The sequence below is a fragment of the Carlito syrichta genome, unplaced genomic scaffold (genome assembly GCF_000164805.1).
Source record: "Carlito syrichta isolate Samal-C Ts95f unplaced genomic scaffold, Tarsius_syrichta-2.0.1 Scaffold101933, whole genome shotgun sequence".
Classification (NCBI taxonomy): domain Eukaryota; kingdom Metazoa; phylum Chordata; class Mammalia; order Primates; family Tarsiidae; genus Carlito; species Carlito syrichta.
In genome coordinates, this window is record NW_007046029.1 from 210096 (window position 1) to 238059 (window position 27964).

Here is a 27964-nt window from a genome sequence, read left to right on the forward strand (position 1 = left end):
CTCGTTCTTTCTTCGCCTTCGGGATTAGCATTTTTATCGAGTATTTTTAGCTTTGTCGGTGCCAGGCTCCCGCCCCTGCGCGCGCACGCACGCACTGGAGTTGCAGCGCAGGGCTCTGACTTCCCAGTGGCGGAAAGTGGGGGTCTCTCCGCTTCCAAAGCCGCCCACCCCAGCCCCGAATTTGCCCTCCTTGAAGTCCTAGGGACTGCTGGTTCCTGCAGAACGCGGTGGGGGGCGGGGGGGGCAAGCTGGATCGATAACAAAACACCCCCAAGGCGGCCCTCGCATTCCTGCAGAGCCTGCCCGGCTGTGCCATCTGTCCGAACGCCTTCAGCCTCCCGTGCTGGGCCCGCAGTAGTTCACAGATGGCTGGCAGAGGGACAGCGGCTTCTCCTCAGCCCGGGGCCTTCCTTGGCTCAGCTGTGCTGGGTGGGGGTCGGGTGTGGGAACCTTGGCCTCCTGTCTCTGCCTCTCAGTCCCCTTTGAAGTCTGAGTCTGAACCAGGAGAGGGAGTTTGGGTATGTGTTTGGGGATGGTTTGGAGTCCCAGGCTGCAGAGGAATGAGAGAGACCCTCTGGCCTGGGCTGGGGTGGCCTGCAACCTGGCCACCTGCTTGGCAGCTGTTTGAGGGCTGCTGGGGGATCAGGCCCACAAAGCAACATCTGCCTAGGGGGCCAGGCAGGCCTCCCCTGGGAATAAATGTTACCAAGGTGGGTGTGCAGGCTTTAAGAAGAGCTTCTAAAAATGGGGGTGGATGCAGTGCATAGGGGGTGGGAGGTGGTGTGCAAGCCAGAGTTGACTTCAAAGGCTGCCTGTGCTGCCATGGTCAGAGGCCCCCGGGGCCTGGGTCCGTTCTGGGTCTTCATTCTTCTTTATTTCCCTGATGGGGTGGGAGAGGGTCATACTTCACTGCCTGGGGAGGGTTTGCAAAGTCTACCTCCTCCTTATCTGCTGGGTGCCTCAAGGACCAGTGCTTCGTGCACTGAAACAGAAAAAAATAAAAATGCTCAGTGATAAAGCACGCAGCTGTGCAAAGTGTTTCAGAGTTCACAAAGCACTTTCACGTGGTTTCATGATGGTCTCCGAGGGGCAGAAGCAAGCAGCCAGAGGAGACACGCCTGCCAGGTGCCAGATGAGCTCAGTTTTGAAGTTGAAGAAAACTGGGAGCAGAGTAGAGAGAAGGCCAGGCATGGCGGGCGTGGGCTCTGACCAGCCTCCCCCGCCCCCCACTTGAAGGTCCTGAATGCATCTTTTGCTGAACGCTAAGCTGTTGGTCCAGGCGAACTGGGAAGGTTGCCCTGAAATCTCCAGGTTGGCTGGCAGGAATGGGCCTGGCTTTCCTGAGTGGGAGTTTGCCGTCCATGGAGCCTTGGCTTTCGCGTGCCTCTTCCCTTCCAAAGTTGTCTCGAGACTTCGGGGGCCTGAGACCTGTGGCCACTCTGGATGTCTCTGAGCATTCAAACCCAGGCTTCCTCATGACTTTGTCAGGACCAGGGTAGGATGCTCCCACTTCCTGAAGAGGACCCGATGCCAAAGCAAGTCTTCTCACCCTCCCTCAGTTAGGGAAGCCTGGCCATGGGTGGATCTGGCGAGATGGATGTCCAGCCCTGGGTTTTGTGTCCACGCCTCTGGTTTACCTTGTCTCCCTTGGCAACAGTTGCTGCTGTTTTGATCGTGGGCAGAAAACTAAAGGCCATGTCTGGGTATGGGTAGGTGGCTGGCCGGCCTCCGGCTGTTGACCCCAAGTCCACTAGCCCTGCGGGGTGAGCGTTGCTGGTTAAGTCCCCTGCTCCCTCCAGCCCCATTTAGAGTGAGAGCTTTGGATAGTGGAGAGAGGTATGTTTAACTCAGTCAGCCACTGTATGGTAGGGGGTGGGGCACTGGGTGCTTCTAAACACGGGAGGGCTGGGCCCCAGGGCTTACGGAGCTCCTGGCTGGCCTAGGAGATTTTGCCAGGCGTGTCTGGGCGAGTATCTGACCATGGCAGCAGCAGCAACCTTTGGCCACTAGGGCTGCGAGCTTGCTCCTCTGGGACCCTGGCTGTTGGGCGCTGGTGCCACACAGGTTCGCTGGCTTCAAGAGCTCAATCACAGACACCTGCAGAGGGGCTGTGGGGACACTTGGATCAGCAGGACAGGGGCACTCAGGCAAGGTTTGTGACAGCGTCTTGTGCCTTACCTGCTTGTGAAGCCTCCTCATGCTTTTCTGAGGATGGAGTCTTGGCCTCCAAGTAGGAGTCAATGAGAATGCTGTGTGGTGACATAGACCCCGGCACACTCCAAGTGGCTGCTTTCTGAAGGACACGAGAGCATGTGGCCACATGTGGGCCCCATACCAGGTGTCACTGGAGGCCTGCATATGTGGAAAGAGCTGGGCTTTCCTATGTCCCAGCACCAAGTCCAGGGAGGGGGTGGATTGACCCAAGTGCTTGTGTGACATGGCGTCGCCACCCTCTCTGTGCCCTGACCTCTATTCCCACCTCTTCCTGGGCCCTCCTTGAAGTTTGCTGGGTTGTGCTCACCTTGGGGAGAAAGGAAAAACGTCCGTCTTGTCCTGTTCACATTTCTGGGCTCAGAGTGCCATGCCAGTGTGGCCTCTGCACTGGGGTGTCCTTGACACCAGTGTAGCTTCTGTGCCAGTGTGGCCTTTACACCAGTGTAGTCTACATGCTGGTGTGGCCTCCACACTCTATGCTGGTGTGGCCCTGGGGAACAAGCCCTGCTCTAACTGCCCAGGGTCCCACCTACCACTCATTGCTCTTGTTTGCCCTGGTTGGGGGGGGTTCCTTCACAGGCCTGAAAGGAGGGGGTCCCGTGGGGCAGTGGGCAGCCAGCGAGGGGCTAACTTGGAGCCGAGAGACTCCTGAGACATTCAGGACCATGACACTTGCTGTCGGCACCAGGGACTGGGGGTTTGGGCCAATGCGTGTTGCAGACAGTGCCTTGCTGATGGCTGTGGTCACGTGTCAGGGCTGGGCTGTATGGATGTGTTGCTGTGACATCCTCCTGCTTCCAGGCACCCGTGGGGATGCAGGGCCTTTAAGAAGGTCCCTACCTGCAAGGAGCTCATGCTTCAGTGCAGACCATGCTGCCCGGGTCATCCAGGTAGCTGACAGTGATGTCATCTTCCCAGCCATCAGGAGACATGAGGTCTGACATGGAGTGACATTTTCTGGAGGGAGAATTGTAATATGCCTTTTAGGTATTGCAGAAGCCTCCACATTGGAAAATGAAATAACGAGCACCCTGTTTTCTCTGGGCAAAACCCAGAACTCAGGTCCCTCCACTGCCATTTACTCCCCAGGTGGATTTGGGAATCACTTAAGTCTCTGTGCCTTTGTGTCTGCACCATAAACTCAGGGTCAGACAATCCTTCATGGAAGCATTTTGTAAACCAGAGAGCTTGGCAGATGTGGGCGTCATGTCTGACCTTCCATCTGCATCATTCATTCATCCCTGAATTATTCAGACATTCATTGGGGACCTGCCATGGTGGCAGCAGGGCCCCCGTCTAGAGGGGGAGACAGACTTACCCAAAGATACAAGGTGTGGGGCCAGACAGCACATTCTACAGCAGAGGTGGAAAATGAAGGTGGAGACTGAGCGCAATGGCTCATGCCTGTAAGGAAATTTGCTTGAGGCCAGGAGTTTGAGACAAGCCTGAGCAACGCAGCAAGACCCCATCTCTACAGAAAATTTGAAAATTAGCCAGGCATGGTGGTGCCTGTAGTCCTGGCTACTCAGGAGGCTGGGGCGGGAGGCTTGTTTGAGCCCAGGAATTTGAGGTTGTGGTGAGCTGTGATTGTGTTCTCAAAAAAAGGATACAAAAGTTATCCTTTGAGGGATTTTTTTGGCATGTGGGCTTGTTGTCTACTGGAGGGACATCTTTATTCTCTGCCTTGCCTGATCTGAGCATGCTGTAAATATGTCTCTGTTACCACGTGCCAAGTCGCTGGTGACCTGGGGCTGCATTTTATGCCACTGTGAAACACTTGCTTTTTGAAGTAAAAAGTAATTTAGCCCTACTAGTCTGAAATTCAGATTTCCTTGGTGGGAACAGGAGCTTTAGATGTATCAGCTCAAATATGACAGAGGGTGGGTGAAAAGTGACAATTTGTAGATGACTGTAGATGCTTAGAATGGTAGAAATTCAGGCTGGGTGCATAATCCCAGCATTTTGGGAGGCCAAGGTGGGAGGACTGCTTGAGCCTGGGAGTTCAAGACCAGCCTGGGCAACTTAGTAAGACCTCATCTCTACAAAAAAAATTTTAAAAATTCGGCATGGTGGCATGTGCCTGTAGTCCCAGCTACTCAGGAGGCTGAGGTGGGAGTACTGCTTCACCCGAGGAGGACAAGGCTGTGGTGACCTGTGATCACACCGCTGTACTCCAGAGAGTGAGTTGGGGAAGTGAGACCCCCAACTCAAAAAAAAATACAAGAAAAGTCAGAGTTTCAATGTAACTTAGCTTTTTATTTCTCTAGGTAACATTTGCTGAAAATAAATCCCTTATGTCCGAGTTTCTGAAAGGAATTTAGAGCTTTTAGTGGTATGTTTTTAAAAAGTCTTTGCAAGGACAAAGTTTGAAGTGACAAACAATAGAAATAATAGGAAAATAGAACATAGAAAAATAATAATAGAAGAAAGTCAGTGAATACAGTAGCATTTAGTCCTGATGAGAAATCTAAGAAGTGGATGAAATGAAGACAATTTGGTTCAAGCTTTTATTACTTCAGGAATCTGACTAAAATGAGTTTTGAAAAGTTAAATACTGGTGTAATCATGCAAACTTGTGATGGTTATATTATTATTATTATTATTTGAGAAAGCAGAATTTATTAAGAGGACAAAAAAAAAAAAAAAAAACTCCCACAGTGGGAGGGGACTCGAGGGGCTGCCCGATTGTATTATTATAATGGAAATAAAATCTACACGATTTAATGAACTGAGCGGCTGTGAGTTTTGCTCGTGAATGTATTAGTCGGTTTTATGCCATGTGACCACAGCAGAGCTGCTGTGTTGCCTGACCTCTTTATGACAGGAATGGGACCCTGCCACGAGTGCTCAAATCAAAGTCAACCTTGCCTCACTTGCTGCCTCGACCTCTGACCTTCCACGTCCCCACCTCCACCAGTCCTTGGTTCTCTGGGCTGGGCATGGGCGCTCTCCATCAGCAAGGCTTGTGCATTGTCCCAGCTGACTTTGTCCTTGCCTCCTCTGTCATGGCGTCCGATGAAAACAAAACCAGAAATTAAAGCAGGCCTCACCCCTCCTCATGTACTGGGCAGTGCTGGCTGCTGGCAAGGGCTGAGGGGCAGGGGCTTGAGGTGTGTGACTGACTGGTGTGGATGGGGGCAGCTCCCCCTGGGGTGGGCTGTGATCTGACAAACCTCAAGGTCATGGAGCCCTCAGTTTCATGTCTTCAAGCACCGTGGTTCCTGGAAGCCACTGGAAGCGGCCACCTTTGCCCACCCCATAGAAGTGTGGTTTCCAGTTTTACTCTATTCCAAGGTTTTGTTTTTTAAGTTTTCTTTCTTTCTTTTCTTTCCTTCTTTCTTTCAATAGAGACAGGGTCTCTTTCTGTTACTCACTGCAGCCTTGACCTCCTGGGCTCAGGCTCCCACCTCAGCTTCCCCAGTAGCTGGGACAACAGGCACCACTACACCTGGCTAATTATTTTAATTTTTTGTAGAGACAAGATCCTGCTATGTTGCCCAGGCTGGTCTTGAACTCTTGGCCTCAAGCAGTCCTCCACCTCAGCCTCCCAAAGTGCTTGGAATGGTGCTACTGCACCCAGCCACCATTCCAAGTTTTAGAACAAAGGAGAACCAAGAGACCCTGACAGCTTCATAGGTATACTTTCATTTGATCCCCCTGCCTGGTGCTAATCCCTGTGCAGGGACACATAAAGAGTGAGGCAGATGCTGCCTCTACCCTTCTGTGGCTTCTAGTTGATTGGCTGTGAACCTGGGGTCTTTGCAGTTGCAGGAGTGCTGTGTGTTCACTATTCAGATAGGTTGTAAATACTGCTTTTTTGGTGCCAGAAATGCCAGATACCCCAAGCTCTGCAGTGTATTGACTCCTGCGAGGTTAACTTGTGGGTGTATGTGCACGCACATGTGTGTGTATGTGCGTGTGTGCAGCACACACCATACTCTGCTTTACCTTAATTGTGAGAAACAACAGATCCACAGCATAAGTTGTGCTGTTTGTATTGCTTGTCTGAGCCCTGTTGCCACAGCAGCCCACCACGGCGGCATACAGCCGTGGAGTGTTTTGACACAGGGACTTGGTTTAAAATGAAAACACAGCAGAAGCCTGGCAATTAGAGAGTTTGGTTAATTCTGGCCTGGGCTAAAGTTTGTTTGCGGGCCTTTTCTTCCCATAAATGCTGGCAATGAAAATATGACTAATCAACAAGGTGTTTGGAGTCATGTTTGAGGTAGGAGTCAGCAGACCTGGGCAGGTACTAGACTCAGCTCTCCTCCTGATTTGCTGTGTGACTGAGACAAGCCACTTTCCTTCTCTGGGCCTCGGGTGTTCTTACCTGGGAAGTAGGCTCACTAGGCTCTCCTGGAGGCCCTTCCTAACTCTGCCTGGGTTTTCACACATGCGTTTTAGAAGCTATTTGCATCCATTGTCCGTCAGTGAATCACAGATCTGTCTTAATTATCAGTGTTCTGAGACCCTGTCCGCCTGCTGCCAGTTAGCTTGCATAAGTGAAAGTAATGTAGCTGGAACACAGCCTTCAACTTGGCAGCTCCTGCTCCTCCCTGCCTCTTCCTCACCCTGTGAGTCCAAGTCAGTGAAATGTAACTACGAAGCTATGTAAAAACAGCCGGGTGCAAGGATGGAGGCGTGGAGGCGTGGAGGCTGTGTCCGGAGACTCAGTGAGTGGGTTTTCTGCTTTTGTTGCTATTCTTGGCTGTTCTGAGAGCAGGAAGTTTACTTACGCTGATGACCACAGATGCCTAAAAATGGCTCAAACCAGAAGCTGGCCCGCAGAGGCTGCCTGTGCAGAGCGCTGCCCCGCGTCGGTCTGAGCCGGAAGCTGCCTTTATTTACTTTCAGGCGTCTATATGAGGAAAGGCCGCCCCAATTGTGTAAGAGTGGGCCGCAGCCAGGCCGCGTGGGGGTTACGAGTTGAAACCAGGAGGAAGTGGAAAGTGAGTTTCCTGCAGGCGCCCTTCGCTGGGTTCTTCTCTGTGGGCCATGCGGGAGCACTGGCGCGGGTGTTGTGAAGACATCGTGTGCGGTGGCCTCTGGGACCTCCTGCTGTGATCAGGTCGAGTTGGGCACCCTGTTGCGTCACATACCGCCCAGCCAAGTCAAGCCTCGGAGGTGTCTCCGTTTTTTGTTTTTTTTTTTTAAACTGGACTCTTGAAAATAGTCATGCTTTCTGGGTGTGTGTTTTTTAAAGGTCTGTTTTTACACTGTCACAGCTCAAAAATGCCAGAAGGCATTTTTTCCTTAAAAAATCACCTCTGGACTCAGCCCAAATGTGGAGTCATGAATCCAGAGAGGACTCCTTGAGTCGTTCTGCATGGTCGAGAGTCGGGGCTGGTGGCAGAAGGTGGGCTTTTCCTCTTGCTTCCAGCCTCCCCGTGGCAGTCACCTCTTCCCGTTTTGGCAGAGGGAATCACGGCTTGTTCTGTGGCCCCGTTAGGGCGTGGGTGGCTATTTCTTTCTACTCAAACAGGTTCTTCAAATGTTACCTGGGACCAGGGGCGGGGGCAGGGAGGCAGATGGGTGAGGACTCAGAGCCTGACAGACTTGGGCTGAGCCCAAGGGGAGTTCTCAACTCTGGGTGGCCTTGGGTGTATCTACTCAGCCCATTGGGCCCTAGCTTCCTCATCTGTAAAATGGGGACTAGCCTCCTTGCCTCATATAAGTCAGCCTCCATGTAATAAGCTAGATCAAGACCTTGGCCAAGATCTGGTGCTCATGGCACATAGTAGGTGCTTAGTAAACACTTGGCTGAGATTTCGGACTCCTGGATCCTAGTAGGTACTCAGTAAACACTTGGCTGAGATCTGGACCTTTTGGTTCCTAGTAGGTGCTCAGTAAACACTAGGCTAAGATATGAAACTCCTGGTTTATAGTAGGTACTCAGTAAACGCTCGAGATCTGGCACCTACAGCTCCTATTAGGTGCTCAGTAAATACTTTGGACAAGATCTAGATCTCCTGGCTCCTAGTAGGTGCTTAGTAAACACTAGGCTGAGATATGGAACTCCTGGCTCATAGTAGGTACTCAGTAAACACTCAACTGAGATCTGGCACCCACAGCTCCTATTAGGTGCTCAGTCAACACTTGGACAAGATCTAGATCTCCTGGCTCATAGTAGGTGCTCAGTTAAATGCTTGGTGGAGAGCTGGACCTCCCGGCTCCTGTGAGTGCTCAGTAAACACTTGGCTGTGTTCTGGCATGCATGGCACATAGTACATGCTCAATGAATACTCTTCCTTTCAAGAGGGACCTTTGGCTAATGGTGCTCTCAGAGCTCACCTCTTGGAAAGACACAGTTCATGGAGTTGAGTCCCAACACACCTGAGAGCATTCTGCCCATCACCACTGGTGCAGGGCCCACGGGCATGAAATGAAACAATGGTATTCTGGGCACGTCTGGCTGCCCACCCTTGCCATCTCCACGTCATTTTTTAGAATTGTTTGGCTGACTAAAAATAATAGTCCTGAAAACAAACCTTGATGAGTCAGCGCTCTGGGGAGGGGGAGAGCAGGCCCCCAACAGGACCATGACTCATGGCCCACAACTGATAGGACCCGGAAGCAGAGTGTGGTGTTTACTGTGCCGGGCTTTTCTGGAGGCCTACTTTGAAGGCACTTCCAGCCTCCCCCGGTCCCGCCTCACTGTTGGCTCCAGGAACTCATGGCCCCCAAGTGACCCAGCTGTGGCGGGCCACCTGTGACCACCCTTAGGCACGTGCAGGGGGAGCGTGCCTCGGGGACCTGCGCTGGCCCTCCTGGCTGTGCTCCCCTTATGTGTGGGGGCCAAGGAACAGGTAGATCCCAAGCTGACCTCCTCCTGCCTGGTTGTCCCAGGACCCCAGCCTCTTCCCTGAGTCCATGCCCCCAGGGCAGTCTGCCAGCCATGGACAGCATGTGCATGAGGGTCCAAGGGCTAGGCACGGGTGTCGGAGACGGGGACTTGGCTGGAGCTCGGACTCATGGCCAGGGATTCCCCGAATGTGGGATGGGCAGGGTGGGCTGAGCCCGGGAGGCTCCCCTCAATCCCAAGCCTCCACCTCCCATCATACCACCAAGGGGGCAGTGAGTCCCAAATTTAGCCGTGGACTTCCAGGTCACATGCAGGTTTCAAGTAGATGAAGCATATACTGCTTAATAACTGTCACCCTAAGGTGCTTTCTTTTTCTTTTTCTTTTTTATTTCAGTAGCTTTAGGGGCACAAAGTTTTTGCTTACATGGCAGCATTGTATGGTGGTAGAGAAGTCTGGGCTTTAAGTCATCCACCATGCAGCCTGTTCATGCTGTACCCGGCAGCGGGTTTTCCATCCCTCCAGCCCTTCTCTTCCCCTCTGGAGGCCCCTGTACCATCTCTGAGACTTTGTAGATGGTAGCTCAACTACCACTTGTGAGTGAGAATGCAGACAGTGTTTGGTTTTCTGGTCCTGTGTTGGTTCACTTAGGATGGCAGTCTCCAATTCCATCCAGGTTGCTGCAGAAGATATCATTCCATTTGTTTTGATGGCTGAGGAGTATTCCATGGTGTACACACGCCACATTTCCATTACCTGCTGGTTGCTGTTGGTCACGCAGGTTGATTCCATGTCTCTGCAAATGATTTCTCTCTTTTGCCTACAATACTCTATGTGGTGGCCTTCATGTGTACTCCTGCTCTGGGACCCCCGTGGCAGGGACGGGCCTGCTTGTCACACTGTCCACTCTCCTGTGGGGCCACCGCAGAGCCCAGGCCAGGTGGCACTGTCATGTGGACCAGCTTTGGGAGATGGTCACAGGCATGGAGTTCCCTCACCATGACCCCAGGCCAGGGACATCAGATGCAGAGTGGGGAGGGGGACACTGCATGTCTTGGCTACCTGGCCTGGGAGTAGCAGAGCACAGGTGTGGCATAGACAGGTGTTTGCAGGAAACCATTGTTATGTGTTGGGTACAGAGATGAAGTCATGTCTCTGGATTGTCAGGGGCAAGAGGAATACCATTAGCCATAGAAGCAGTGGGACACGGAGATGCTCAGGGATAGGCTGGACAGTATTTTGGAGAGAGAGAGAGGGCAGCTCCCTTTCTGGGGGTATCTGAAGGCTTCACAGAGAAGGTGGTGCTCCAGTGGGAACCTGAAGGATGGATAGGAGTGTGGGAGCAGTGGGGTGGCAGCATGGAGCACAGCCAGAGTGAGGAGGGGCTTGGCACTGGAGAAGGTGGATGGTTCAGGGTGTCCAGAGCATGGATGGGGTGGCCAGGCAAGAGACTCAACCGGCCGAGCTTGGTGTTTGGACGTTGCTCGGAAAGCGTCCGGGGGACTCTAAGGTAGGGGTGTGGTGTGGCTGAAGCCACTGTTCCGCCTTTCTTATTTCATTTCCTCTCGCGCCCATGGCTGGGCTCAGCAGGTTTTCTGCCTGACTTATGCAGGTCAGAGTCAGCATCCCCCACCTTGCCATGTGGACGGCTTCAGGCTATGTCTGCCCGTGTCAGGAGCAGTATTTTGCTTGATGTCAGGAGAGAAGCTGCCATCTAGCCGGAAGGGTCCAGGAGCCCCAGAGTTCAGGTAATTAGCCGATGAGTCATGGCAGCCTCTCAACACAGATGCCTTGGGGACTGGAGTGGAATGTCGCTGGCCCCACACAGGTTCCTGGGCCCCATGCACAGGCCTTCAGGCCAAGCGCCACCTCTGTCTCTGTCTCCCCTGTGCCCGACAGTCCTTCACATGGATGGGCTCATGTCATGTTTTTAACGTCTTTGCTTATGATTGTCTAGGCCAGGTTTTCCAACTCCAGACATACTGCAAGCAGAAAAACCAAAAAGCTCTTCCACAGACCCACAGACGGCATGAGTATGTTGGAAGAGATTCTGTTCCTTAATAAGAGGGCCCCATGGCTTACTGAAGTCAGTGCCGTTCTTCATTGAGAGTAGGCGGAAACCTAGTTGACCATGGAGATGCTGGGTGCAATTCACCATCTACAGATATGTGGGTGGAGTCTGCTTTCTATCATTGTTGTTCATTTATGTTGACAGGTTTTAAAATGATCAAGTGTTGTGTGTAAGGACTGGTTTTCATTGGGGACCATTTCTGAAAACATTGCTGGAGACACAGTGCCAAAGGCAAGACAGGTAGCCTGGTGTCATCTACCCAGGAGGGTCCAGGAGCCCCGGAGTTCCAACACTCCTTGGCTGCCTGGCCGGGGTGGGAGGATGCTTGAGCCTAGGAGATCGAGACCAGCTTGGGCAACTTAGTGAGATCTCATCTCTAAAAATAAAAAATAAAAAAAAATCAGAAAATTAGCTCGATATGGTGGCACGCACCTGTGGTTCGGTACTCCAGAGGCTGAGGTGGAAGGATCTCCCAAGCCAAGCAGGTCAAGGCTGCAGTGAGCTGTGATTGTGTCACTGCACTATAGCCTGGGTGACAGAGTGAGACCCCACTCAAAAAGAAAAAAAAATCCCCAGGTGCCACATGCTGTGGTGAATACTGTGGACCAGTCACTTAACACCTCTGAGCCGCCCTCTCCTCATTGGTCACCTGGGAGAAGCAAGCAGCTCCCTCACCAACTTGTTGATGTTCTTTATTTAGACCAGCTGTGCATTCAAAGTGCTTTGCCAACTGTAAGACCATGTGCACTGTCATGTGTTGCTTCTTTAAGATGCAGACTTCTAGAGCATTGCTGAAAAGCCCTTTCTGACAGAGATGAGGGCTTCCAGGTCCACCCAGATTTCCAGAGACCTTAGAGAAAATCACAAGTAGTGCACAGAATTCCACTAGACTGTGAACCCAGGCACACATACCCTGTGCCGTGTACTAGAAGTTTAGGTCGCTCTTGGTCTTGTCCAATTACTTGGGTCAGAAGAGGATCAAGTCGAATGGGCCCACTGTGGGCAGAGCACTGAGCCCACACACACGGGTGATCTGGCATGTGCTGTGTGATGGAGCACCAGCTGTGGCTAGAGTGGCAATCACCTGGTCAACTTCTGTTTCTCTGAGGCACTCTGGGAAGAGCGGGCATCTGTCTGTCCAAATAGGGAGGCGGAAGCTTCGAGCATTCAACACAGAGGAGGAATCTGAACTCAGGCTTCTGTTCCAGACCCCTGTTTTCTAAAGTGAGCCCCACGACCCCCCCCAGGAAGGGCTGCCCTCCTCATCCTCCTGGGGACAGCCATGCCGTTGGTGTTCTTAACCTCATTGTAGAAATGAGAAAAGCAAGGTTCCAATTACGTAGGCGAGCTGCCCTCAATCCAAGATAGGGATGGGCTGGGTTTGCCTCTGTAGCTCTGCCCTTCTAGAATCTCAGGTGACTGTGTAACTCATCCAACATACCTGGGCATTTCAGAGAGTGAACGGGCCGCATTGCTCATGATCACAGCCCGAGAGCGGACATCAGCCTGGACCATCCAGGCAGATGTGCATCCATCACCACCCAGGGCACCTGCCTCTGTGCTGGTGGCCATGAGACCTGACCAAGGTCACTGGGGGAATTAGGTCAGCCAGTGCTTGTGCTGCGCTCAAACAGAAGGGCCTGTGCAGAGTATTTACTACTATTCTAACTGAAGTGACCTGCCTCGGGTCTTGCCCCAGGTTGGCAACAGAATATGCATATTTTGATATTTATAGAGATAGTGTCTAGCTATGTTGCTCAGGCTGGTGTCAAACTTCTGGCTTCAAATGATCCTTCCACCTCAGCCTCCCAAAGTGCTGGGATGACAGGTGTAAGCCTCCATGCACAGCCACAACAGAATGTTTCAAAGCTGGATGAGCCCTTACGACAATAGAATGCAGGGAAGGGAGCGCTGGAGCAGAACTGACTGGAGGAGGAGTTAGGGAGCACTTTGCTGTGCTGATGGCCACCCTGAAGGGAGGGAGGTAGAGGTGGGTGTGCATGGAGGTGTGGGTGGTAGGGGTGTGGCAGGGCGCCTGCTGGGGGCTGTCAGCCGTCCCACGGGGCTCCTGTTGCCAACCTCGTTCTGAGCAGCCTCACATACACAGGATGTATTTCCCTCATCACCCGCAGGCTCGGAAAGCTTGTGTGGTGGCGTGGCAGGGTATGCACTGGATCGCCCTCATGGGGCATGGGGTAGGCATGGCTGCCTCCCCTGCTCACCATATCCCTGTCACCTTCTGATCCACCCATGTCCTATATGAGGGCCAGGGTCACTATATCAGGAGGCTTCCGGCTGAAACCCAACAGACAGTATCTACCACACAGGGGCTTCCATCTCCCATGAGCTGTCTAGAGGCAGGGAGGTTCCCAACCTCAGGAGGTCCTAGGAGCCTTCCATTTTCCTGCTGTGTGTCTTCAGCCTGACGGCTTTTTCCCTTGTCTCCTCGTGGTCTCAAGATGGCCAAAGCGGTTGCAGGTGTCACCCTCTACAAAAGGTACATGTGGGGAGGGGAAGGCTATATCTCCAGGGTCTCTTAACCAGGAAGATAACCTTCCCAGGAGCCCCTGGCATTCCGTTGACTGGTGGTGTCTCTCATACAGGCAGGGACAGACGTGATGGGTTGTTGTAGCCTCTGGGGCCAAGAACTGGGGTTCCTTTGACTCTGTAGGGCACCTGTGCACGTTCCCCACTGCCTACCAACAGCCGCTGTCCTCTGAGCAGCTCCTGTGTGCTCACATACTCCTTTCTAAGGACATGTGGGAAACTCACAAGAGGCTGGCTCCTCCCTCCTGAGGCCTCTACTCGGGGCAGGGAGACAGCTGTCATGCTTGAGTGGTCCGGAGTGGACTGCCATCCACCGTGGTGGGGCAACTTTGGAAGAAACAGGCTTGAGGAGGATGGCACTGGCACCTCTGAGCATGGCCTGGAGCCACATGCTTGAAATGTGACCCACGCTAGGTTGTTGCATGGTTAGATCTGCCTCCACTGCCCCCCAGCCTTATCCTTCAATCTCAGCCTTGAGTGTGGCATGGGGGCGGAGCACAGAGCTGGGACCCACCCTGTCAGGCGTCATCATCTGAAGGTTCTTGTGGGATTTGAACTTCAAAACCACAGGCAATCTACTCCCCTGTTAAGTGTTTTTGTGCATCTCACTTGCTTCTCATCTGCTGGAAACTTTCCCTGAAAGCAGATACATGAAGAAATTCACATTCTATAAATGTTTAGTGGTTAGAAACAAAGTGCAGACCAGTTTACATAAGTGTTGGCCATTTCTGCGGGAACTTTCTGTAGACATGGAATACCCCTGAGTCTTCTGTGCTGGGAGCTGGCTACTCACTTTGGCTCTGCAGATGTGCTTCCATGCCAGTTCAGAGGAGTCTGGTCCTGGTCCTGTTGGCCTAGGAGCTGGGGTGACTTGGACCAGGGAACACCAAAGGTAATTAACAATTGTTGAGGTTTGCCTGTTTTGCTTGCTTGATTGAAAGACTTGCAATTATTGCTTGAATTCTTTTAAAAAAGGATCTGTCACCACTACCGACCCAGGAAGCGGGGCTGGTACGGGGTGGGTTTCACGTCAGTGGACACTTGGAGATGCCCCACCCTTGTGGTCTGGTCTGGCACGAGGGACACCTTGGAGCATGGACCCGGAAGCACAGCAGCCACTTTCCTGAACATTCTGAAGTTTCCAGAAGCTGTGATCAGGTGCACCTGGGTGTGAAACTGCACTAGGTTGCCCGTGTGAGGTTGGTACTATCTGACCAGCTTCAGTTCTGAAGTTAGCAGTACAAGGTCACCACTCACAGGGGGTGTCCGCGTGTGGAGAGATGGAGGTCCTGACAGCCTCCCCGTGGTGCCCCCGCCCTTTGTGGAACCGCAGCTGTGAACCCATGGTCTCAGATGTTTACCACTGCCTGTTTACACGAGGGAAGTGTGGTCATATGTCTCTCTTGCCTGCAGGCTGCATGGCCGCCTTCATGGGGCCCCTGTGGGACACAGTGACCGCTAGATGAGGATGAAGTAATGGTGTGGGGCGGCTTCCATCCAGGGAGCATCGTGCGTGTCCTCTCTGGGTCTGTTTTTTTTTACTTTTTGCAATCTGCTTTGACCACGGTGATGACGCCATTGTGCCATTGGCTGGCCGTCGATCTGCCTGGTGGGGCTGAGTTAGACTTGCAGCTCACACCTCTACTCCCCCTGGGGTTCATCCGGGCCATTGTGGGGTGGCCTTCAGGCCCAAAGATCTCCAGAGTTGGATCCTCAGCATAGCCACTCTTTGGATGAGACCCTGAACATCCTGCAACCCCTGAATGTGACTTTGGGCTGTTTCTTCCTGCTTCTCCTCCCACAACCTCGTGCTGGTCCCTCTTCATCATTCCTGGAGCCCCCAGGCTCCATTGGGGTCGAGTCAGCAAGTGCATAAGTACAGGAGATGCAAGCATTGACGACCTCAGCGTCCTGCTCACCAGGCAAGGCCAGAGCCCCTCGGCTAGTCATGCTGGGGAAAGGTGGCTTTATGACTTCAGGGACGTCACCTTGATTTCCTGGATTTTGGTCTTCTTATCTGCAAAGTGACAAGCTCCAAGAGGGAACCTCAAGGTCCATATGTCAGCTCTAATGTTTCATGACTCTCTGAACGTCCCGCTGGGGCTTTTTGCCTTTGGCTGTATTCCCTATGTGTGTGTGTGTGTGTCTGTGTATCTCTCTGTTTATGTGTATGTGTGTCTGTCTCTCTGTCTCATTCTGTGTCTCTGTCTCTCTTTTTCTCTGTCTTTCTCTCTCTCTCTCTCTCTCTCATTTCGAGACAGAGTCTTACTCTGTTGCCCAGTCTGGAGTGCAGTGGTACAATCATGGCTCAATGCAGACTCAACCTCCTGGCTTCAGGCAATCTTCCTGTCTCAGCATCCCTAGTGGCTCATGCCTGGCTAATTTTTTTTTTTGAGTCAGGGTCTTACTCTGTCAACCCAGGCTGGGGTACAGTGGTACAATCACAGCTCATTGCAGCCTCAAAGTCCTGAACTCAGGCAATTCTTCCACCTCAACCTCCCAAGTAGCAGGGACTATAGATATGCACAACTACACCTGTATAATTTTTATTTTTAAAATAGAGGTCTTACTATGGTCTCAAACTCCTAGACTCAAGCAAGCCTCCCACCTTGGTCTCTCCAGGTGCTGGGATTACAGGTGTGAGCCATTGTGCCTATCCCCTCACTCCACTCCCCACCCCCGGCTAATTTTTTTACTTTTTGTAGAGACAAAGTCTTGCTGTGTGGCCTAGGCTAGTCTCAAACTCCTGGGCTCAATAAGCTGTTTTCTCGATGCACGTATCTTCCTGGGAACACACCTAAGTTTTCTTCAGAGGCTCAGCCTTCAGATGTGGTCCGTTCCTTAATGACCTCACTTAATTGCATTCTCATCATCATCTAATTCCTCAACTACTTACTGAGTGTCTCTCGGTGGTGCAGGAGCCTCCAGACACTGTGCTCCAGGAGAGACCCCTGCCCTTGTAGGCATCGCATCTCTTGGGGACAGAAGGCCTCACCTGAATGTTCTTGGGTCATGGGGAAAGCAGTCCACAGGTGAGGAGGAATGCTCATCCAGCCCGAAGCCCAGGTTTCGAGCATCCAGGCCCAGCAGCATTCCAGCCATGAGGCCATATGCATACAGGAAGGAAAGGGTACATGTTCGCGAGTTGATTTTGTTTGTTTGTTTGTTTGTTTATTTATTTATTTATTTTGGGTTGGAGTCTCACTCTGTCACCCAGACTGGAGTGCAGTGGCCGCTCCTGGCCAGCAGCCTTGACCTGCTGGGCTCCGGCGATCCTTCCACCTCAGCCTTCCAAGTAGCTGGAACTACAGGCGTGTGCTACCATGCCCAGCTAATTTTTGATTTATTGTAGAGATAAGGTTTCACCAAGTTGCCCAGGTGGGTCTCGAACCCGCGGGCTCAGGCAATCCACTCACCTCAGCCTCCCAAGGTGTGGGATTACAGGCTAAGCCACCGAGCCCGGCGCGAGTTGATATTGAACCCAATAGTCAGCTCCCTTCATCTACTGGGGCCAGGACCAACTCTGGCCTCAGTGCATAGACCCTCGACTCTACAGAGGTTCTCTGTAAAACCGGGGGGTTCTCATGCCAGGGCTTCTCCCTCAAGCCTCCACCAGCCAGCAGGGATGTTCTTTGAGGATTACGCTTTGACCAGCATGCTTGAGGATCTTTAAAGGGAGGTACCATCCTTGGCCTCCATTGTTTTAAGGCCAGTGAGGAGGCTGAACCTTTGGAGATGAAGTAGTCGGAGGATGACCTCTCAAAGCACACAGACAAGCAGGCCAGGACCCATCCTCAGACACTGCTTTTCTCCAGTGTCTGTTGCCTTAGGGGCTCATCCATGGGGTGGGGGAGAGTGTCAGAGACAGGAGACCCTGGTTCTGGGCTGGGCACCCCGTGAACCCACTTCATGACCTTGGGTGAGTCACTTTGCTGCCCTGGCCCCTGGTTTCATCTCTTGCAAACTGAAGGCGTGGGCTTAGCAGGATTTTAAAGTTTCTCCCACCTTAAAATTCTAATTCCTGTGCTTGCATTCAAAGAAATGACTCGGCCACTCATTTGAGTAGTTTCAGAATCACTGTGCAGTCACTCTGCAGGATAGGGATGGGGGCCCGCAGTTGAAGACAGGACAGAAAGAGGTCTGGGGCTCGAGGTAAGCCGTGGCAGCGGGACTCTGGGTTCCTCATGATTCGCAGTTGTATTGTTGGCTGTTGGAGCTGCCATAGAAGGTTCTCAACCCGGCTGCTTGTGAGAACTCAGATGCTCAGACTACCCCTTGACCAGTGAACCCAGAATCTCCACAGGCTGGGCCTGGGAAGTCCATATTTTGAAAGTTTCTCAGGATTTTCTGGCCTGTCTCTAGGACTGAGGCTCACAGCATGGCTGCTTATATGGAACTGTGGGTCTGTGCTGCAGGCATCTGTTCTGGGTGGAAAGTGATTGTGGCGGGTTGAAAACGTAAACATGAGAAGCCCACACAGGCAGGAAGGGGCCCTCGGCTTGATTGTGTGCTGACTTGAGCTGGGCACTGTGAACTAGGCCCTGAGGCCTGGCCGTCCTCCCCTCCCTGGGCCAGTGCTTTCTTGGGGGCTTTGAAGCAGCATAACTTCTGTAGGTGGTTATTTCTCTCAGGAAACTTAGTGCCCAGTGGGGGTGGGGCAGGAGTGGGTTAAACTGGCTGTGACATACATCTATGCTTCTCCATGAAGCCGAGAGGCCCCCGCCAGTGCCGCCATGCCTCGGCAACAGACCCTAGGCATCACCCAGTGCACTCTTGGGCCTTCTAGGGGGCTGGGGGTATGTCATGCCCTGACGCCTGGTGAGAGTATCTGACTTGGGGGTGAGAGCGTTCTGCTGCCTCATCAGTCGCAGCAGCATCTAAACCCTTCCTCCAGACTGGTGGCTCATGGCTCCTGCAGGGACTCACTTCTGACAACCTGAGAGGTCTGACAGGCACGGCTATCCGGGTGAAGATGTACATGGGACAGGGCAGACTGGGACAGGGCAGTTGGACTGTCTCACACAGGCAAGGGAGTGGGCTCATGTCCCTGGTAGGAGGGCAGAGGTGTGAGGTTGGGAGTGAGGGGGGAAGAATATGTCTGTCCTGATTGGCCTTGAGCAATTTCCCAGATGAGGAGTATGGTGAGAGGTGTCTAAGGTGACAAGGCACTGGCGTAGATGAGGTGCAGCTGTAGACAAGGCACAGGTGAAGATGCATGCTTGCTTAGGCTGCTGTCACTCAGATCAGCAAGGAAGCAGCCAGTAAACAAGCGTTTCCGAGGCTGAGCAAGGCAGGCAGAGAAGTGGGACTATGTCTCTGCCTTCAGTGAGCAGCGTCTCGCTGGGGATGTGGATGCACAGGTGTTGGACAAGAGTGATCACAGCGTGTAGACATGTGTGAGCACTGGGCGGAGCCCTTGAGAGAGGACTGGGCCACGTGCACCATGGAACCAGGGCCTGAGCGGGCAGGAGTGAGATGCGGCTGCCAGCAAGTCCTGCAGCTCTTCTCCTCATGATGCCTGCATCTCTGGGGAGCATCAAGCGTAATTTCATGTTCTTGCTTCCCTGAAGATCCCTATTTCCAGGAATATATTTTCCTCTCACTTTTTTTTTCTTTTTTGCCTGCAAGGAGGAGGAGTGCTCCTTGCCGAGCCCTGCTTTGATGACTTCCACCTCCCACTGGAGTCTCGCAGGACTTCATTGGAACATTTTTTCTCTCCGGGCCCAACAATGGAACATGATGATCCTGGCTTCAGCTGGCACCTGGCACCCTGTCAGCGTGGTTGCATCCCAAGTAGGGGTGGGGGGGATCTGGGTCTGTCCTGTGAGCAAGTGGTGTGGTTGTCGGGGTGCAGGACTGGCTCTGGTTGGCACTGGCTGTGGCCTGGGCTTTTGTCCCCCTGTGGGCAATGATTCTGGGTCTTGCAGTCACAAGCTGCCATCCCGGCAGATAAGGAAGCCTAGATAACGCAGTGCACACTTCTGAAGGGGCAGAGGCATATGTGGCCTGGGTGTTGGCGCATGTTTAAAAAAGGCTGACGTCTTCTGGGCAGCAGACCTTGAGTTTCCAGTAAACATCTTCTCTCTTTTTACGTTACCTTTTAATTTTGTGTTTATGGTCTGTGTGCTTTGAAATGGTTTTAGCTGTGAAGCCAGCCCAGCCAGAACGGGCGGAGGGAGTCAGGCCCTCTGGAAGCCACGGCTGGATTCTGTGCCAGGAGTGGAAGGCCTGGCTGATTGACAGCTCTTCTGGGGTAGTGAGAGGGAACCATGAGCTGGGGTCGGGGTGGGGGGGAGCGTTGCAGGGGCCCCCGCCCTCACTATGACCACGGAGTCTGGCAGGTATGAATCTGGTCTGGGTCGATTGACCCAGTTCCCCATTTCCCCTGTTGATGCCTCGATCCCCACCTGGGTGGTTCTCCTAGAGACACGGCCTAGACGATGAGTGCATGTGAGGGCACTGGATGCCCTCCTGATAGACTCGGCCCATCTCACTGTTCTTTCATTTTGGCCTTGCTTATTGGGTGGAGGAGGAAGAGGGGGAGCAGGTTCTGGCAAGCCCACTGTAGAAGCAGAAAGGGGGAGTGGGACCCAGGAAACCCACTGTAGAAGCAGGCAGGGGCGGGACCCACAAGCCCACTGTAGAAGAGGGGTGTAGGGGTGGGGCCCAGGAAGCCCACTGTAGAAGCAGGTGGGAGGTGGGCCCAGGAAGCCCACTGCAGAAGGGGAGTGTGGCCCAGGAAGCCCACTGTAGAAGCAGGAGGGGGCAGGACCCAGGAAGCTCACTGTAGAATAGGGGGTATGGAGGTGGAGTCTAAGAAGTCCACTGTAGAAGGGGATGGGACCCAGGAAGCCCACTGTAGAAGCAGGAGGGGGATGGAGCTGGGAAGCCCACTGTAGAAGGGGATATGGGGTGGGGCCCAGGAAGCCTACTGTAAAAGCAGAGGGGGATGGGCCGGGGAAACCCACTATAGAAACGGATGTGGAGGTGGGGCTCGGGAAGTCCACTGTAGAATGGAGTGTGGGGGTGGGGCCCAGGAAGCCTACTGTAGAAGCAGATGGGAGATGGGTTGAGGAACCCCATTGTAAATGTGGGGGGTTGGGTCCAACCCACATTGGGTCGAGCTCATTGGCCTGTGTGAAGACATGGAGAGCCGGTGGGTAAGAATAGCCTGGGGGAACCTGCACAGGCTACAGAGCGCTGGGGCCTAGGCGACAGGAGGCAGGGATGAGCCATGTAGTGCTGTCCTTCCTGCAGCTTCTGATTCAGTGCCTAGGAAGGCCATTTCCGAAGGGGACACTGGGGACTCGCAGGCCAGGCTGACCCAGGAGCTTTGTTGGGTGACCTTCCTTCATCCAGAGAGCCCAGGGAGCCCCAAGGGCCAATTCTTCCACACCATGATCCCAGGATCCCCAGGAATCCCCAGCAGAGCAATCCGCACAGCCAGCAGCCTGAGGGCCCAGCACTCTTCTCTTGAGCAGTGGGGGTGGGTGGCCACTTTGGGCTGTGAACCCTGAAGATGCTAGGCTGGGGGACCCCAGGGGGCAGAGAAGGATGCTCCGAAAGCCGAGACCCCTACCTGCTCTCCTGCCACGGGCGCTTGCCGCCTGGCTGTCCTCCCCTTTTCTTTCCCCTGGAGCCTCTTGGTGACTTTGTGAGTGGCAGGAGACCAAGTCACGCCCATGAGTGTCACCTTCCGCTCCAGGAGTGATGGTGTGTGCATCATGGGGTGTGAGCCTTCCTGTAGTTTTGTCTTTACAGCGGTCCTGGGTGGTGTCAGGGCAAGGGGTCTTGTCCCTGTTTTCCAGGTGACCAGGGACAGTGTGCCATCATTGCCAGAGCAGGGCCAAGGCCCTCCCCTTCTCTCCGAGAACTCCTGTCTCTACCACATGGCCCCATAAACAGGTACACTGGGGGGTATGGGGCACACATTCTCTCTGTGTCCCTCAGATGCCAGTGATGGCCTGCTCGGTCGCTGATCTGGGACAGGAAAACACCACCCATCCTTGGGCACCATACTTGACTGTTCTCATATGTGGCTCAGTTTCATCTCTGTGATGGTTCCTGGAAGCACTGATCTAGAGGGGCCGGCAGGGCCTGGGAAAGGTGAGGGCCTTGGCCTGGGCACATGGCATGTAAGTGGGTGGCACCGGCTGGGCAGGTTGTGAAAGTCACGTGAAGTGGTCTGTGATGTGAGCAGCCACCAGCGGTGGCATGGGGGCTTGCTGTCCTCAGCCCAAAGCCACTCAGGCTCCTGCTTCCTGAAGTCCCCTCCAGAGGCCTGGTCTGTGTGCCCTGACTGTGTGGGGGTGTGGCTGGTGTGCCATGGGGCAGCCCAGGCAGTGGGAGTGTCACCCAGCTCAGGGAGGGGCCCTGCTGTCCCACAGGACCAACAGGGACTGGGAAGAACGCAGCTCTTGGGATCGCGGTGCCCCTGGAGAAGGGGGAGGAGTAGGAGTCAGGGTTGGGCTATGCTGCTCCGTGGCTTGTGGGCTCTGAGAATATTCCTTTTGCTCTCTGACCTCACCCTGGGGTCACCCACAGCTCCTTCAAAGCTGTGACTTAGTCCCTACCACGAGGCTCCTGCTACAGAGTTGTGGCCCTGTTCAGAAGTGTTTTGATAGGCCGTCTCGTTCAATCCCATCCTTGGCAGGCAGGGAAACTTGAGACCCTGAGCTGCATAGCGACTTGCCCAAGGTTACCCAGTGGATGGGTGCAGAGCTGAGCAGGGAGGAGGTTTGAGCCCAAGTTAGGGTTTGTGCATTTGCTTGTGCTTTGTGGGATCCCAGGTGCCTTCTGCTTGTTCACAGCCTGGCCAGCAGCTGTTTCCTTGGACTGGGGAGTGTCCTGGGAGGCAGAGCCAGCCAAACTGGCATGATGGCCACTTCTGGAGTGGGAGGATCAGGCAGGCTGAACTGGACACTCCTCTCAGGGCCTGATGTAGATGTCCTGGTGTCCATGTGTGCTGTGTGGGCTGGGATGTGGGCTGTTCCTGGGTGTGGAAGGCAGCCTCACATTCCCTCCAGCCTCCATGCTTTTACTGTGCTCCCCTCCCCCACGTGCTGACTCTAAGTCAGCCTTGGCTTGGTGTTGGATGTAACCCACGGTCACGGTGGCCTCCTGCCTCCTCTGTGCAGTGTGCCAGCTGAACACCCTCTGCAGACTGCCACCCTGGGCTTTACCCGAGGCCTAGTGCCTGCCTCCCTGTGGGGACCCTCCCCAGGCCCAGTTCAGAGCTCTGTGGAGGTGAAGGTGACTTAAGGTGGCAGGAGTGCCATGCAGAGATCTGGGGTGGCTCATTGCTTCATCACACCTGCTGCTTGATTGTAATTGTGCCCTTGGGAGAGAAAAGCCCTAAAAATGGTGGAAAAAGAAGATACTCCCTTCTCCTCTCCTGCACCTGGGGTACAACTGGTCATGTATTGCTGTGGCTGTGACTGGGCCAGGTCCTTGAGCCTCTGAATATCCTCATGTGCCCTTCCTGCTCCCCTGGTGGGCACCGGTCTCCCGCTCCCTGTGCAGGATTTCCTGGATGGTCTCCAGGCCAAGACTGGCAGGAGAGCCAAGGCCTGCCTTGGCTGTCACAGTGGCTGGAGGGGGTTTGGGGTGCTGCCGGCAGCCTGCCCTTCCCCTGTGGCAGAGGATCTGGCCTTGTGTTGACACGTTATGTGACCTCTTCAACCAGTGAGTCACTGACCCCCAGATAACCGCCCGGGACTTTCAGGGGGAACTGGTGTGTCATTGTGGCTGTGGCCATGGTTTCTCCAAAACAAGGTGTTTTCAGAAGCAGAGTCCAGGGGCTCTGCTGCCACCTTCTTCTGGGAGGTGTACATGTGTTTCCTCTTAGCCTGTGCACACTCGGTGTCCGTCTTATTGTTGATAATGAGTCACATGTAATGGACACTCTTCTTACATTTTGGGGGAAGAAGACATCATTTCCCCCACTTAATTTCTTTGTAGTACCTTCTAGAACTGTCCTTATGCCTGGGCATTTCTACATAGTGGTCAGTAGAGTGACCTTCAACATTTCACCGGGAAGGAGAGACCATGTCCAGCATCTTCCAAAGGGCAGCTTTGCATGGTCTTGGCCTCATGGGATGCAGAGCTGACCACAGGGAGGCAAGGCGACAGGGGCTCAGCAGGGAGCTACTGCTGCCCTCAGGCTGGAGGAACAGGGGGTAGGGTCACTGTTGGGGCTATCCAGAACAGTGACAGCTGCTCCCAAAAGCGCCCTCCCAAGACAGAAGGAGGGGACACCCTGGTCTCTCCCCCGAAGCTTCCTGTTGTTCAAACCCTGCTGGGTGGCCCTGATGGGGGCCTGGGGTCAGCCCCAGGCAGAACCCAGGGAGGCAAGGGTGGGCAGGGCCCTGACCTTGGGTTGGTACAGCCTGTGCTCTGGTTTGATGCTGTGACCATGTTCTCATACGCAACTCTCCAGATTGTGCGTGTTCCGTCAGGTGGATACACCTGCGTGAGCTGTTTCCTGCCTTCTGGGCTTTACATGGTTGAATCAGTGGGTCTCAGAGTCAGTGGTGCCAGGGAACATGTTGAAAATGCAGTCTCAGGCCCCACACTGACCTCCTGAGCCACAGGCCTTGTGGTGGGGGCCGCAATTCACATTCAGAAAGCCTCCTAGGGACTACTGATGTGCATTAAGGTTTGAGGACAAAGCTGTTGGTGGTACTGACCATGGATGCTTGGGAGCAGGACACAGCAGGCAGCATGAGTGTGTATGTATGTACATTTTTGTGAGTATGTGTGAATATGTGTGTGTGCACATTTGTCTGCTTGTACACACGTGTGTGCATGTATGTGCATGTCCAGAACTGTGTGGTGAAGCTGAAAATGCACAGGACTCTAGGCCGTGACCATGAGGGCCAGCCCCTACCTCGTTCTTGGCCTCTGAATGGAGCTCTTTCCTCTTTCATTAAACAGCTAAAAACACCAAGCCATGGGGTGTGGGGAGGATTAAGCATGGCAGCAGGTGCAGCGTCCCTCATGGTGGGCCTTCCCTGGAGCCCTGGGGGCAGCGTGGCAGTGATGGTTTGGGCCACTGAGGGTTGATCTGTCGGGACCTAAGCAGAGCATTCTGGAAATCTGCAGTCCGAGTCTCCCAGTTCCCTGTAGTTCATGGGAGATGGGCAGAGAGAATGGAGTGCAATCAGACTTCCCCGGCAGCCTGTCCTCATGGTGGCACTGAACCAGCCAAGGTGCCACTGTCTGTCCCTCTGATCTGGCTGCTTGGTGGAGGGGAAAGAACCCTGGTCTCAGAAGGGAGCCCCTGGCACCCTGTCCTGGCTGCGTGTTCCATTCAGCAAGAAGCCACCGAGGCTCCCAGAGAGGAAGGACATGAGCTCGCCTGCCCCGAAGGCACAACTGAGGCAGTTTGCCCAGTATCCAGAGAGCTTCTGTTCTGAGATGGGAATGAACCAGAATGTCAGGGACTGTGGTGTGTGTGGGGTGTGGCAGGCACTGGGACCAAGGTAGCTGTGGCTCTAACTTCTCACCTCCACAGTACCTAGAAGATGCCACTGGATGGGACATGGGCCATGGCCCCACAGCCGGCTTCTGCGACACAGCAAGGTATCTGCTCGGATCTCACAGGGTACTTTCCCGGCTCATGGCTGGGGAAACCGAGGCTGAGAAAGAAAACGGCTCCCTGAGTGACCCAGGCAGGAACTCCAAGCCCAGACAGTGTTGTGTTTGGTCTAGGGGTCTTCATGCGACACCATGGCATCCCCAGACCAGCTCCTGGTGTCGCAAGCCCTTTCCCACTCGTCCTTTGGGGGGGTCCTTGGAACAGGCAGTGGGATCGCTGAGGTGGCTTGTGGAGTGGCCTGGAGATGATGGGCTCTGCGGAGTCAGCCTAAGCCTTGGCAGAAGATGTCAGCCTCCAGCAAAACACTCCCCTGCAGTGTGGGTTGCAAGTGGATGTGACGTCTGATGGGAGGCACTGTCTCTGGGCAGCATGTGCCAGCTGCCCCCGTTCCCTGCATCCTGGGTGGGGCAGCCCCTCTCAGCTCCTCCCGGCTGGCGAGGGCCTCCACTGGCTTCTCCCTAAGGCCAACTTGGCATAGACCACCTTGTTGTTCAAGCTCTGCACTAAATTGCCATCAAGGAGTGGCGGTGGCTGGGCAAGGCGGGGTGACGCAGAGGCCAGGCCTGCTCCAGCAGGTCCCAAGAGTGTGAGTAGTCCTGTCGGGGTGGGACCTGAGCTCTTAGCTTCATAAATACACGTTCCTGTGGGGCCAACCAACCCGAGGGGCATAATTACCTGAGATCTGCTGCTGGGCGTGGCGGGAGGTATGTGGGCCACGCTGATGCAGGCAGGGCCGTGGCACATACCTGGGACACATTTCCCCAAGAAGCTGTGTGTCCATTCCCTGGGACCCATGCCCAGGAGGGCCCTGGGATGGCTGAATGCTCTGTTGGTGCCATCTGGAAATCTGAATCATTTCATCTGAATGCATGAGGTGCAAGGGTCTGATGAGATGCAGAGCACCTGTGAGGAGAGGGGACATGGGTGCCCACTGTTCAGTTGCCTGTCCGCCTGTTATGTGTGCATGCCCACGAGCACAGGGTTCTGTCAGTGCGGAGAGGTGAGAGTGAGTCTAAGCCATGTGAGGTAAGAGGCACAGCCAGACTGCGCCGGCTGATCTCCCCACTTGTACTCGAATCTGTCATGGATTCTGAGAAACACCAGTGTGAGGGAGCCCTGTGCGTCCTTCTTCTCGTATTACTTCCAAACTTGCACCTACTCACATCATGTGTGGGGATGGAAAAAGGTGGAGACACAGGCAGCTGCGGGGCCTTCCCCATCAGGCCCTGCCCTGGGGGCTCAGGGATGACAGCAGAGTGTGCGCACATCAGGTGCTGACTTGGGTTGGGGAGGACAGAGTGCACACGTTGGGTCCTGACTCAGGAGGTGAGGACAGAGTGTGGACTTGTCAGGTTCTGACTCAGGAGGTAAGGATGGAGTGTTCACACGTTAGGTCCTGACTCAGGAGGTGAGGATGGAGTGTGTGCACATTGGGTCTTGACTCGGGGGTTGAGGATGGAGTGTACGCATGTCGGGCACTGACTCGGGTGGTGAGGATGGAGTATATGCGCATGCCGGGTCCTGACTCAGGAGGTAAGGATGGAGTGTGCACGTGTCGGGTCCTAACTCAGAAGGTGAGGATGGAGTGTGCACGTGTCGGGTCCTGACTCAGGTGAGAATGGAGTACACACATGTTGAGTCCTGTCTCAGGAAGTGAGGATGAAGTGCTCACACGTCAGTGTCCTGGGGCGTTTCCTGTTCTGGGACGTCACAAGACACAGATACACATCCAAGCCCCAAAATGCAATACATGTCACTTAGGGGACGTTACATACGCGATCAATGCTCTTACATTTGCATTTGAAATGCATCGCACGGTGAGAGTAGGAGCGGTAGCAGGCTAGTCATTCATCATTTTATTTATTTATTTTTTAAGTTGGAGTCATACTCCGTCACCCAGTCTGGAGTGCAGTGACACGCTCATGGCTACCCCAGTGTTGACCTGCTGGGCTCTGGTGATCCTTCCGTCTCAGCCTTCCAAGTAGCGGAACAATAGGCACACAACACCATGCCTGGCTAATTTTTTGATTTACTGAAAAGACAAGATCTCGCCACGTTGCCTGAGCTGGTCTCAAACCCGTGGGCTCAGGCAATCCACTCGCCCTGGCTCCCCAAAGGGCTGGGATTACAGGCTGAGCCACCGAGCCCAGTCTAATTTTTTTTAAAGCCTAGAATAATATTAAATAGCAAATAAAAAAAATGCCAGGCAAGTCAAGTGGCTGCAAGAAAGAGGAAGAGGTTTACATTTTAGTACCATGAATTGTGCTTTTTCCCGCCTTTTGTGCAAAGGGCTCCACTTTTCTTTCTTTCCTTCCTTCCTTCCTTCCTTCCTTCCTTCCTTCCTTCCTTCCTTCCTTCCTTCCTTCCTTCCCTCCCTTGCTCCCTCCCTCCCATGGAGTCTCACTCTGTCACCCAGGCTGGAGTGCCATAGAGCTTATTGCAGCCTCAAACTCCTAGACTCAAGCAATTCTCCCGCTTCAGCCTCCCAAGGTGCTGGAGTCACAGGTGTGAGCCACACATCTGACCAGGTCTCCACATTGCCACTATACCTTAGGTCCTACAGATCCTGCAACCCACCCTGACTGCCATCCCAGGGCTGGAGGTCTCTGACTGGTCTTGCCTACTGCACAGGCTCTTTGCTGGACCCTGATCAGCTCACAGTCCTTTCAGGAGACACACAAGCAGGTGTGCATTGGCACTGGCCCAGAAGATTTCAGGCTGTTCTGGGGAGGG

At 53.9% G+C, this 27964-nt stretch overlaps 1 protein-coding gene across 2 annotated transcripts in view; it reads left to right on the top strand.

Annotated features, from left to right (window-relative positions):
• SMAD3 (SMAD family member 3) overlaps positions 1 to 27964 on the top strand; it is a 101726-nt gene that overhangs the window by 904 nt on the left and 72858 nt on the right. The gene's annotated exons all lie outside the window — the stretch shown is intronic.